Source organism: Muscardinus avellanarius (assembly GCF_963383645.1).
Source record: "Muscardinus avellanarius genome assembly, chromosome: 17".
Classification (NCBI taxonomy): Eukaryota; Metazoa; Chordata; class Mammalia; order Rodentia; family Gliridae; genus Muscardinus; species Muscardinus avellanarius.
In genome coordinates this window covers 16918888-16931167 of record NC_137803.1, presented here as the reverse complement: position 1 = coordinate 16931167, position 12280 = coordinate 16918888, and the positions used below count along the sequence as shown (strand labels likewise).

Sequence of the window (12280 nt, the reverse complement as noted above, 5' to 3'; positions counted from 1 at the left end):
TTAGGCCCTTTGCAACTAAGCAAAACCCTGTTTCCAAATAAAGAATTAAAAATTGTGCTTGGGAGTGTAGCTCAGAGGTAGAATCCCTCGGGGTATCATCACCAGTTCTGCAAAATAAATAAATAAATAAATAAGTAAATAAATAAATAAATAAACCAGACATGGTGGCGCACGTTTGTAATCCCAGGATTTGGGAGGCTGAGACTGGAGAATCCCAGTTCATGGACAGCCTCAGCTACTTAGGCCCTTCCTAACTCAGTGAGACCGTTTCAAACTTATAAAGGACTAAAAAATAGGGCTGGGGTGTAGCTCGGAGGTAGAATGCTCCTGGGTTCCATCCCCAGTACCGCAAAAAATAAAAAAATAAAAAGCAAGCCGGGCGTGGTGGCACACGCTTGTAATCCTTGTGCTTGGGAGGCTGAGACAGGAGGATCGCACAGGTTCGAAGCCAGCCTCAGCTACTTAGTGAGGCTCTCAGCAACTTAGAGAAACCCTGTTTCCAAATAAAATATAAAATGGGTCTGGGAGTATAGCCCAGAGGCAGAAAGCCCCTGGGTTCCACCCCCAGTACCACCAAAAAAAAAAAAAAAAAAAGCAATAAATAAACAAATAGGGCTGGGGTATACCTCAGAGGTAGTGTGCCCCTGGGTTCCATCCCCAACACTTCCCCTGTGGGCGCTGTGAGGTCTGGCCATGGGGCCTGGCTGGAGGCGGACTGAGAACAAAGAAACAAAGAAAGACAAATGCCCCTGACCATTGCCCTGCCCCCAGATGACCTGGCCACTAGCCCACCAGCCCTCGGTTTATACCACTACTCCTGTGCTCTCCCCCACCCAGCCTTCCTGGCCCCATAAAAAGCCCCGCTAGCCTGTAAGAAGGCGGGCTCCTGACTCGAGGGCTGTCTTCCAGATCAGATTCTCCTTCCAGTTTATTATTCCTGACTAAAGCCTATTTCCTGCTGTCCGGCCATCTTTGCTTTTGCCTCAGCTACCCCCTCTCCTCTCGAAAGAAGAAGTCGCCCCAGCATGCTCAGGTGACAAGGAGCTGGAGAGAGAGCTCAGGTCAGGATGGAGGGCCACGCCTTTCTAGCTCTAGTTCCCATACGGGGTGTTCTCAGGAAAGGGTTGTGCTGCTGGGGAAGACAGCTCCCAAGAACGGTCACATTCCTCAGAAATGTCACAAGGGAGTGGCAAAAGGGACTCAGCTGTGCGTGGCCTGCCCCCAGTATTCCCTGCAGACAGGAGCTCGAGGTGTCTACCTTGGAGAGAGAACCGAGACAAAGTACTGTGGTGGTCATTGTAGTGGCCAACACTTTAGGTTTAATTTGAAACATATTTACTTCTTTTTTGTATTGGAGATTGAACTCAGCAGCATTCTACCTCTGAGCTACACTACAGACCCCAGCCCTATTTTACTCTTTGTATTGAAACAGGGTCTCACTAAGTTGCAAAGGGCTTCACTAGATGAGGCTGGCCAAGAACCTGTGACTACCCTGACTCAGCCTCTCAAATCCTGGGATTAGAAGCATGCGGCACCACACCCGGCTTATTTTTGTTTGTTTGTTTTGAAACAGGGTCTTGCTAGGTTGCTGAAGTCTTTCTAAATTACTGAGTCTGTCCTCCAGTCTGTGATCCTCCTGTCTCAGTCAGCCAAGTATTAGGATTACAGGCAGGTGCCAGGGTGCCCGGCTTGGGAAATATTTACTCTTTATGGGATGTGCCAGGCACTGTGTTAACTGGCGTGGATGGAGAGGTGCTAAGATGGTGATGCACGCAGTGTCCAGGTCTGCTCTGCGTCTCCCAGACTCCTCAGATCTCTTCTCAGAGGGTACTGAGTCCCTCAAGCCTGTGTGGTCCCTTCTTTCTGGTAGGCCCTCAAAGGATTTTTCTTTTTCTTGAGGGTTTTTCCTTTTCTCCCATACATCCTAGTTTTTTTTTTTTTTTCTTTCTCTTCTCTCAGATTTAGACAGTAGGAAACAAACCCAAATGCAAGTTCCTTTTAAGGAAGCCCTGGTCCAACATGACGGTGAGGGAGGGTTAGGAAATCTCACAGTTTCTGAAGATGGTGGTTTGCTCCATCCCAGACCTCATTCTCTGGCTCTCCCCCACTTCTGAACGGTCTACTCAAAGAAGTGACCCACTACCCTCGTCCCCACCCATCTCTTCTCCTCCTCCAGACAAGGCCAGCTTTCCAGCACTGAGGCCTAAAGAGACAGCAGGAGGTAAGAATTAATGGACACAGCCAGTAACCAGGACCTAGGAGGTCATTCAACTATCCCCGGGCCTCCTAAATAAATGCCAACTCCAAGCCCAACCCCCACCCCTCAGGTCTCCTAGCCTTTGTGGGGGTTTCCAAACAGAGGCTCAGAAAAGGGGAGGTGGTTGTGCCATGGAGAGTCTATGAAATCACTAATGAAGGACAACCGGGGAATCCTTTCTTGAGTCTGTTTTTGGCAGGCCCATAGTAATTGAAATCTGGTTATGATTTCAGGGTGTGCTTTCAGAAATACAAAAAGCAAAAGCAAAACCCTGATTCTCTGAATAGTTTGTGCTGTTAATGATAGATTTTTCTTTTGCTTTTCGGGTGCTGGCCACTTTGTAAGGTATTACGTGAGGTCACACGGTGTAGCATTTCCTGTAGAAACATGCCAACGAATGTAACACGTTAAACTGGCCACACACCTATGCCTCTTGCTTGCTTTGGAGCTGGAAAATATGCCACTCAAGTCCTGGGGCCTCTCCGTTTAGGAGTGGTTTGCAAGGCCTTTGATGGAGAGATAAAGAAAAGGCTTTTCTTTCTTTCCCTCCCCCTCCCTCCGGAGCACACCTTTTGTGAGCTCTGCCTAACAAAGGAATTTCCCAATTTCATAGTGGAATTTGGAGGGAAAGTATGCTATCGACGTGCTTCTGCAAAGCCGGCTTCCAACCACAAAAGATTTAAAAAAAAAAGAAAAAGAATCTGGGATTTTGCAATACACTGATTGGAGGAAAAACCAAGACATTGAGAGTTAGTAATAAAAACAGCAATGACAAAATCCCAAGGGATTTGGAATTCCTTTAGTTTCTCTTTGGCCTGAGAATCATAGAATTTTCTTTGTTCTGCCCTTCCTTATCTGCTGTACTCAGATAATAGTTTTATTTCTTTCTCGTAGTCAAATTACTGTTTTATTGTTGCTCAAAGCTCAGAGGTGCAGAAGGTAGCCTTATAGATGTAGTATAATGGAATAAACCTTTTTGTATGGATTTTTTGGAAGAGTAGTGTCTTTTTTTTTTTTTAAGAAAATTTAGGATGAAAGCTGTCTTTTTCAGCTGTGAGTTTTCAATGGTTTTGCAAAATGGACCCAAATGGACTCGCTTTGCGTTTTAACTATTGGTCTACCTGGCAAAAAGATTTTCCTGAAATCCTCCTTGTAAACGTGGAATTGACATAATTTTCCAAACATAATTATCTTTTAATTTTTGGTTGCTTATGGTATTAAAAAGCAGGTGCAATGTTATCTGTTGCCGTGTGTGTGTGTGTGTGTGTGTGTGTGTGTGTGTGTGATGATGAATTGTGCTCTTAAACCACATTTCCTCCAGCCAAGGGCTGACCCAAATTCTGAACTGTAAAGAGCCTCCTCCCCCCAATATATTTGACATTATGAAGCCACCAGGCAGCTGTGGAAGACTCCTTTTGATAGACAATTTAGACTTTGGTTTTGGAAATAACAAACTCTTATAACCATTAAAATGCTGACTTGCTGTGTTTTCAGCTCTGAGAGAAGAGGATGGGGGAGGGGCGAGAGTATTTTAAGTAAACAAAGATTCCAAATATACGAAAACCAAGGATTTATTATGGAATGTATATTATGAAACTCCATATAGCCATAGCCTATGGAGATTTCAAATGAGCAGGTCCTTGTATCCCGGTCAGTGTCAGTAATGCTTTTTTTTTTTTTTTTTTTTTTTTTTTTTTTTACATGCATGATAATAAAGGCCCACCTTTGGGAGAAGTAAAAAAAGAACTTTATAAACGAAATCAAGCCCAGGTAAAGCTGAAACTCTGAGTACTGGCTTTGTTTTCCCGGCTAAAAGAAGATGGGGGTTTCAATTTCATCATCTGGTAACGCTGATAAATGTAATGCTGCGACCCACAGAATTTGCAGATTACACAGGTCTTTCTCAGCGTGGGTAAATAATGTAGGATGTATTCCAACTTGTGGGCAACTCCAAACAATTTGCTGTTTGAAATGAAAGACAAATCTGCCGCTCGGAGACAATAACTCATGCCATTTGCATGTAAAGTCTTAAATAGCAAAACTGCTACTCGAAATGTCTGTTCCAGCGTGCCCCCACAGCAGAGAACAATGGCTTCCTCGATGGGAGCTATGCAGGAGAGTGGAATCCTGAGACGAAAGCAGAGCAAAACAAAATAAACTTCTCTGCATACTTTGCAGACATGAACCAACCAGCCTAATCTAAAGTAAAACACATAGGCTGGGCGTCTTCACCGCTACTAAAGTCCCCTTGGCATCTTCAAGCAGGAGCCAGCCTTTCTTTGTAAGAGGTAATGGTGGCATTTTTTTCATTCTTCCATTTTGTCCCATTTCCAGTGGCAGCACAATTAGCCTGACATGGGGGTTTCTGTCCTGCATGGTGGTTCCTCTCCTTTAAAAAACAAAACAAACAAAAAAACAAAAACAAACAAAAACCCTTTCAATGAGGGGGATCCAGGTAGGTGAACGAATATGGAAACCAGGGTACCCGGCTGGAAAATGTCCTACTTCAACAGGAATGCAAATACATTGTGTTCCTTTAGGATGTTTTAGGATTATACCCCTCTGTGGCCTTTCTGTGGGTTTGTAACATGTATCTTTTTGTGTTCTGTGAGCTATGAACACCTGCTGTATGTACAATATGTGCTTGTTACATTTGTACACCATCTCCCTTCGAGAATTTAAAGACCCAGCTATTACATCTTGTTTACTCAATATCATTCCCCCATTTAAAAAAAAAAAAAAAACCCTCCATGAACTGAACATGCCATGTTTCTGTCTGGCCCCAGTGGCTTTTTCTCTGAGAGCAAAACGTGTGTCTTTTACACCAGGGCTTTCTCCCCACCCCACAGGGTGTCTTCCATTCTTTTGTGGCTCAGTTTAAGGCGAAAAGGGCTCCAAACCACTAACTAACCCGAGGAGAGCCCCTTCTTCCACGTCCAGGGGAGACTTTCACATTGAATGTCTGCAGACAGCGTGCTCTCTTCGCGCTTCTTTGCCACCATTACGAGGGAGGACGGCACACCACCTTGGCTTCAAGAAGATCCTGGGTCGGGAGAGGCTCACGGTCTTCTCCAACCATCTTTGGCGAGGCCTAGCTTCCTTCCAGTTCAGTAAGTCGCGGCTTGGGGCCACTGCAGAAGGACGGGGTGAGCGTCTGCCGTGTCGTTGGCAAAAAGAAAACGAAGAAGGAGAGAAACAGAAGAGCCCCAGCCGCCCTCCCTAGCGTGCTTGAAGCACCCAGCACCCGGGGCTCGGCCGGCGCGGGGCCGGGGCGCGAGCCGGGCGGCTCTGCGGGCTCGGGGCGGCCTCCGCGGGCGCCGCCGCCGCCCCCTCCCCGGCCCCCTCCCCCGCCGCGCTCCCCTTTGTCCGCCCGCCGCCCGGGCCCGCACCCCCAAGCGCTAGGCCCCGGCGTGGCCCGAGCGCCGCCATCGCCACCGCGCGGCCTAGAGCTAGCGCGGCGGCGGCGCGGAGGCCGGGGAGGCGGCGGCGGCGGCGGCGGCTCGGCTCCCGCACTCGCGGGCGAGCCGGGGATGCGGCCGGCACGCCCGTGGCATGGCAGCCGCCGCCGCCGCCCCGCCCGCAGCAGCAGCAGCGGCGCCCATGGCAGCGGCAGCAGCGGCCCCATAGCAGCAGCCGCCGGCGGCGCCGCGCTCAGCAAAGGTCATCCGAGCCGCGCGCCCCGGCCAGGCGCCCCGGCCGGGGTGGGGGTGCGCCTCCGGGCCGGGGCCGCGGGCGGCCGGGCGAGCTCAGAGGAGGGGGCGGCGCGGGGGGCGCCCGGCCCGGCCTCGCCTCCACGGGGGCCCAGGCGCGCCGGCCTCGTAGGCCCCGGCCCGCGGCCGCAGCGGGGGCCACGTGAGCGCCGGCTCGCCTGCACCCCCCCCCCAGCCCGGCCGCGCACAGGCCATCCCTCCCAGGCCGCGGCGCCCCCTCTTCTCCCCTGCTGCCCCCTCGTGTGCCCCTCAGTGTTCCCACCCGAGGTGCAGGGATTTGGACTTCTCCCCCCAGGTGTTTGAAAGAAGAGAAGGTTGGAGGAGGAGGAGGAGGAGACTGGGGGGGCTGCTGGTGGTGGTGACAGGGCTGGGAGAGAGAGGAGAGGGACGGAAGGGAGGAGGGGGCTGGGTGGGGTGGGGGTGACAGGCAGAGAGGAGCCCGGTCAACAAGCCAGCACCGCTCGGCGAGGAGGCCCGGCCGGCTCCCGCGGCCGCCCGTCGCATCCTGTGCGAGGAGACACATAGATTGCTTCCTTGGGGGCTCCTTGTCAGCCACCAACACAGAGCACACACTGACACACACGTACACAAAGCTCTGAGCCGGGTTGTGGGAGGTAAGTGGAGCAAGGAGCAGGAGGGGGAGACAGTGTCTGCGGTGGGCTTGGGGCGGAGGGGAGGGGGCCGAGCCCTGAGGGCTCTGGGGGGCCGGCGAGGCGAGCATTTCCCAGGCTGTGCGCCGGTGTGCCGGTGGGGGGGACCACGATGACCTTCCCCATCTCTGGAAGGCCTGAGAGGGCGAGGCCGCCCCAGCGAGGTGCCCCCTGTCCTGAGGGTTTTCAGGGACTTGTTGGCAACTCAGCGAGGGGTGCCATAGCTTTTTTATGTAGGGTGACCAGAACCGGCTGGAACTGGTTTGAGGCAGATCAGCTCCTGAACACAATGCACTCACTTTAGCTAGTACAGTGGGATAGCAGCTTCCTCCCTTCATGGCAGCCAAAAGCAGAGGAGCTTTGCAGGAAGGTGCCACCCCAACACAGTATGTGAATGCACACTTAGACACCACACAGCACTGGTACGTGACTAATGGAGCCCTGAAAGGTCCTGTGTACAGACAATGGGCGAAAGGTGCAGGTTCGCAGAGTCTGAGATTCCTTGGGCTTTGCCTGCCTTTTTCTGTTGCTTAAGGGATGGACAAGAAGCTGAGATTTATGACCCTTATTAAAGAAAGAAATGTGCCTTGCCAGGGTGGGGACACTTGGTTTGTGCAGTCTCTCTCTCTCTCTCTTTCTTTCTTTTGCTTCTTTTTTTTTTTTTTAAACAAAACCAAACCAGAATGAACTGATGCGTTTGTAATGGCAGTTTGTTTGTTGCTGGAGAATGTTACTTTGCATGACATCTTTTCTCTTGCAGGGTATGTTCTGTTTTGTGCTTTTCCTTTTAGAAGCTACTAAAGGGTGTTGGGAATACTTCTGACTATTATGAAGGCCAAAAGGTAACAATATTGTTCTAGGAAATGAGCATAAATGCATGATGCTGTTACCCATACATGCTGTCTCTTTTTTCTCTCCTTGTAGGCCTGTTGACTGGGGCTGCTTTTAACCCTTTCATATTTGCAGAGAATGCAACCGCTTGACACTAACTGAACACTGGCCCAAAGTCTTTCCAAAAGGTCAAGGCTCACAAGGTGAGATGTGCTATTTTGAGCATGAATTTAAATGTGAATTTGCAGACCCATTCAGACACAGACTGACAGTGGATTGGTGCCCTGAAGATAAAATGGGGTTCAGAGTGGCGAAGAAAGACTCCTCTTGGTCTCCCTGTTTTAAAGGGATCCGAGGGACTTTTGGGGTGATCTCGTTATCAAGGTGAAATCTGAATGCCTTCATTAAATCTCATGTGCCTGGGCATTTGGAACTGTCAGGCCTGGCAAGAGGTAACGTTTAGAGAATGCAGGGCTGCAGGCCCTGGTGGAGAATGCCCTGTTTTGCATAGGACTGAAGCAGGACACAAGTAGCCTTTTCCCGATGATGAGGAGGAAAGGAAAGGCTTCACCAAACTGAGGCAGGCTGGCCGCCACCTTTTTTAGGATTTGAGGAGCCTGGAGGTAGATTTACATCCATTCACCATCTCTTTTACCATTCTCTTTCTCTCTCTCTCTTTCTCTTTCTCTCTCTCTGTCTCTGTCTCTCTTTCTCTCTGTGTTAACCTGAAAGATTTTTTCACTCCGAGTCAAGTGGTGGAATGTCTTTTATTGATTTTGGGGGCTGCTGTCGACGGTGAGTTCGCCATTGGATTATTTGTGGCATACATTTTAATGTGGAATGTTAATGCAAGACCAGGAGGAGAGCGGGGAGACTGGCTTCATCTGGGCAGAGATGCCTGTTAACTCACAGCTTTACTGTAATGGTGGTAGAAAATGTCTCCTGCCTGAAAAAGATTGCAGCTAGTTAGAGCTGGCATTTCTTTTCCTGCACCCTCCCCAGCCAGCGGTTGGGGAGGAGAGGAGGGAAGTGCAGAAAGCAGTAAGGGGTGTTAGCACAGTGAAGAACAAAAGGCTGTGGGGGCTTCCAGGGGAACACTGAACATTTTGCCTTGGGGGTTCCTTGTGAACATTGCTGTAACTTCCCCAAACAGGAAACCGGCGGCCCCAGAGTTGGATCCAACCCGATCTTAGCAACAGAACTGGTTCTGCCTTTCTGCTGGTTTGGGAAAAGTACAGTTCAAGAGGAGCCCATTGGAGACATGATTGCAAATAAATGTCTCCCTCATTCTGAAGTGGGTATTTTGTTCCTCTCCGCGTTCAGCAGAGTGGGCTTTTGCAGAAAAAGCCGAGGATCTTAGGATGGGTGAAGTTGTGTGCTGGCTGTCCGTGGGCAGTGCTTCTGCAGTGGAGGGTGTTAAGTATGCAGGGGTTTTTATTGTTGAAATGTATTTCTCTGGGCCGCAGGGCATCGCCTGTGTGATAAAACTGGCAAAAGGGGGGAACCGAGTACTTGGTTAGCTCGGAGTACTTGGTTGGATTGGAATACTTTATATAGCATTTAATACAGATAAATGTAATCTCGGACGGATAGGCCAGCAAATAGCTTATATGATGGAACAAACTTGTTGGCAAATCACTGTGCTAAAATTGGTTTTCAATTCTACCTCATTTTTGACTGCCAGAGGTTCCGCGGCTGACTGTGGCAGAAATACGCTTGCAGAGCAGATCCGGGTCCTTGTTGCATGGTAAAGCTGCTCCTGGGTTGCTGGAGCCAACGAAAACTCAGATGGCTAACGTGATAAACCTTAATTAGCTTAATACAATAAGCTGTTTTCTCATTCAGCCCTCCATTCCTGCCTTCCTTCCTAGTCAGTGATTTTTATTTAACTTTGACAGCTCACCCTTCGCGATAACTGTCTTGAGTCTATTTAAGAAAAACCTTTTCAGGCACTGCATGTCATGGAATGTTCTGGTTTACTCTCCTGATGATTTTTTAGCTTTGTTCTTCCCCTCCCCCGAGATGTCTCCCGAAAATAGCATTTGTTTGGCGTGGAGGCCAGTCTTTCCAGCTGCAAATGCTGTTTCAGGCTGGAGAGCTGGTTCTTCAGGGCAGCCATGGTGAGATCATTTTGGGTTGGGGATTGCCCAGGTGTTGATATCATGCTGGGGTGTAACAATGTAGCAGCAGGCCCAAGTCTCAGGAGAGAGAATCCAGCTTTCACTGGAGAAAGAGCAAGGGCGGTTCCTCCTGAGGGAGAGCCAGGAGGGAGCACTGCCTGGTTGGGGATGTCTGCATTGGGTCTCTGAGAATAGCCTGTGGGCCACAGTCTCTGAGCAAGAGTGTGAGCTCAACGGAAAGAAAATGTAATTGGGTGTTGAACCCTTGCTTCTGTTATTTATTTGCAATGCTGGGATGAAACTCAGGGACATTCTACCTCTGAGCTACACCCCAGCCCTATTTTTTATTCTTTAGATTTTTTTTTTTCCCCCATACTGGGCATGGAACCCAGGGACATTTTATTTCCAGGCTACACCACCACCCCTATTTTTGATTCTTTATTTTGAAACAGGGTCTCACTGAGTTGCAGAGGGCCTCACTAAGTAGCTGAGGCTGTCAGCGAACTGCGATCATCCTGTCTCAGCCTCCCGAATGCTGGGATTACAAGCATACACCATGCCTGGCTATTCTTTAGATTTTGAAACAAGGTCTCTCTAAATTGTGGAGTGCCTCACTGAGTAGTTGAGACTGTCTCTGAACCTGAAATCTTCCTGTCTTGGCCTTCCAAGTAACTGGGATTGCAAGTGTGCACCACCACGCCCAGCTCACCCAGTTCCTTGTGTCACTTGCCTGAAATTTTAGTCATACTTTCCACGTTGAAGAACTTTGAATATCAACCGTTGTGGTGGTGCAGATTTATAATCCCAGTACTTGGGAGGCCGAAACAGGAGGATCGCAAGGCCAGCCTCAGTAATGTAGTGAGGTCTTCTGCAACTTAGTGAGACCTGTTTCAGAATAAAGAATAAAAAATAGGGCTGTAGGTGTAGCTTGGAGGTAGAACGCCCCTGGGTTCCATCCCTGGCAATACACACATACATACATACACACAAAAAGTGGGCTGAGGATGTAGCTCAGAGGTAGAATGCCCCTAGGTACAATCCCCAGTGCCACAAACAAAAGAACATTGGAGGGCTGTTAGTCCTAACCTGGAGCCTCTTTCTCTTGTCTTTTGGTTTTTGGTACTGGGGATTGACCCCAGAGGCATTGTACCCCAGCCTGATTTTTTTATTTCTTATTTGGAAACAGAGTCTCACTAGGTTGCTGAGAGCCTCACTAAATTGCTGAAGCAGGCTTTGAACCTGTGATTCTCTTGTCTCAGCCTCCCAAATACTGGGATTACAAGCGTGTGCCACCACATATGGCTTCCCTCCTTTTTTTTTTTTTTTTTTTTTTTTAACCTCAGGGACATTCTACTTCCAAGCTATACCTCCCAGCACTATTTCTTATTTAATTTAATTTAATTTAATTTTTTGGCACTGGGGATTGAATGCGGAAGCATTCTACAAACTCTGAGCTGTAACCATCTGAGTTGTACCACCAGCTCTCTTCCGTTTTTATTTACTCTGAGATGCTCTCTCTAAGTTACTGAAGGTGACCTTAAACCTGAGAGCTTATGGTCTCCGCCTTTCAAGTACTGGGATGACGTGTGTCATCAGGCCTGGCTTATTTTTTAAAATTTAACAGGGGATCTGGCTCAGTTGTTGAGGCTGGCCTTGAACATGTGGTCTTCCTGTTTGAGCCTCCCACGTACTGAGATTGCATTCCTGTGCCACCATGCCCAGCTCTCTTCCTCTTTCTTACTCCCTACCCTTATTTATTTCAAAGGAAGGCGTCAAGGGACTAGCCCACACGTAAGTGGAATTTTTTGCTCGTACGTTTCACTTGAATGGGTTACAGTGTTAGAGTTGGTGATCTTCCATCCTCCTCTGTTTCTTCCTTGGAGATGCTCTCTTGGTATTTGCCGTGGAAGTACCATCTCTCAATGGTTTTGAATAACCTCCCCCATACTAGTGGTAGAATTCTGTCTCTGTTCAGCTGGCGTAGAGTGATGTGGAACCGTAATTTGGCACCTTTTTTTTTTTGCAGTACTGGGGATGAAACCCAGGAGCATTCTACCTCCAAGCTACACCCCCAGCCCTATTTTTAGTCTTTATTTTGAAACAGGGTCTCACTGAGTTGCAAAGGGCCTCACTAAGTAGCTGAGGCTGTCCTTGAACCGCCATCCTCCTGTCTCAGCCTTCCGAATGCTGGGATTATAAGCATGCTGGGATTATAAGCGTGCTCCACCACGCCCGGCTCTGATGTGGCACCTTTAAAAGGATGCTGGTACAGGGAGACTGAAGATCCTGAAGACATTAGGGTGGCTCCTTCCTCATTCCCTTAAGACTCCTAATCCCAGTACTGGTAAAACAAGAACAGCAACCACGAGAGACATTCCTGAAGCCCACACCTTTTTGTTAATTTCATTTAATGATTAAGTCATCATTAGAAAATTAACTTTTTTGCCAGGCAAAGTGGCACATGCCTACAATCCCAACAAGGATTGAGAGGCCAAGGCAGGAGGATTGCAAGTTCAAGGCCAGCCTAGATGAGTAATAGAATTTATGCATACCCTATCTCAAAATAAAAGTTTTAAAAATTAAATATTGGGTATCAAAGCAAAGGGCATTCTTCTTCCATGTTACACTTCAGCCCTTTTTATTTTGAAACAGGATCTTGTTAAGTTCCTGAGGCTGGCTTCAAACCTGCCATTAATTGATTTTCCTGTTTCA

The 12280-nt window shown here is 48.7% G+C and overlaps 1 protein-coding gene across 2 annotated transcripts in view; it reads left to right on the top strand.

Moving 5' to 3' along the window:
- Positions 1-5336: 5336 nt before the first annotated feature.
- Positions 5337-12280, top strand: part of ZNF532 (zinc finger protein 532) — a gene marked incomplete at both ends in the record, with an annotated part of 142399 nt that continues 135455 nt past the window's right edge. Inside the window, 3 exons of one of the 2 annotated variants that reach the window (XM_080714396.1) lie at positions 6932-7039; positions 7378-7459; positions 7585-7651. Of the gene's footprint in view, positions 5368-6931; positions 7040-7377; positions 7460-7584; positions 7652-12280 lie in introns of those variants that run through there. The other variant, XM_080714398.1, reaches the window with a different exon arrangement.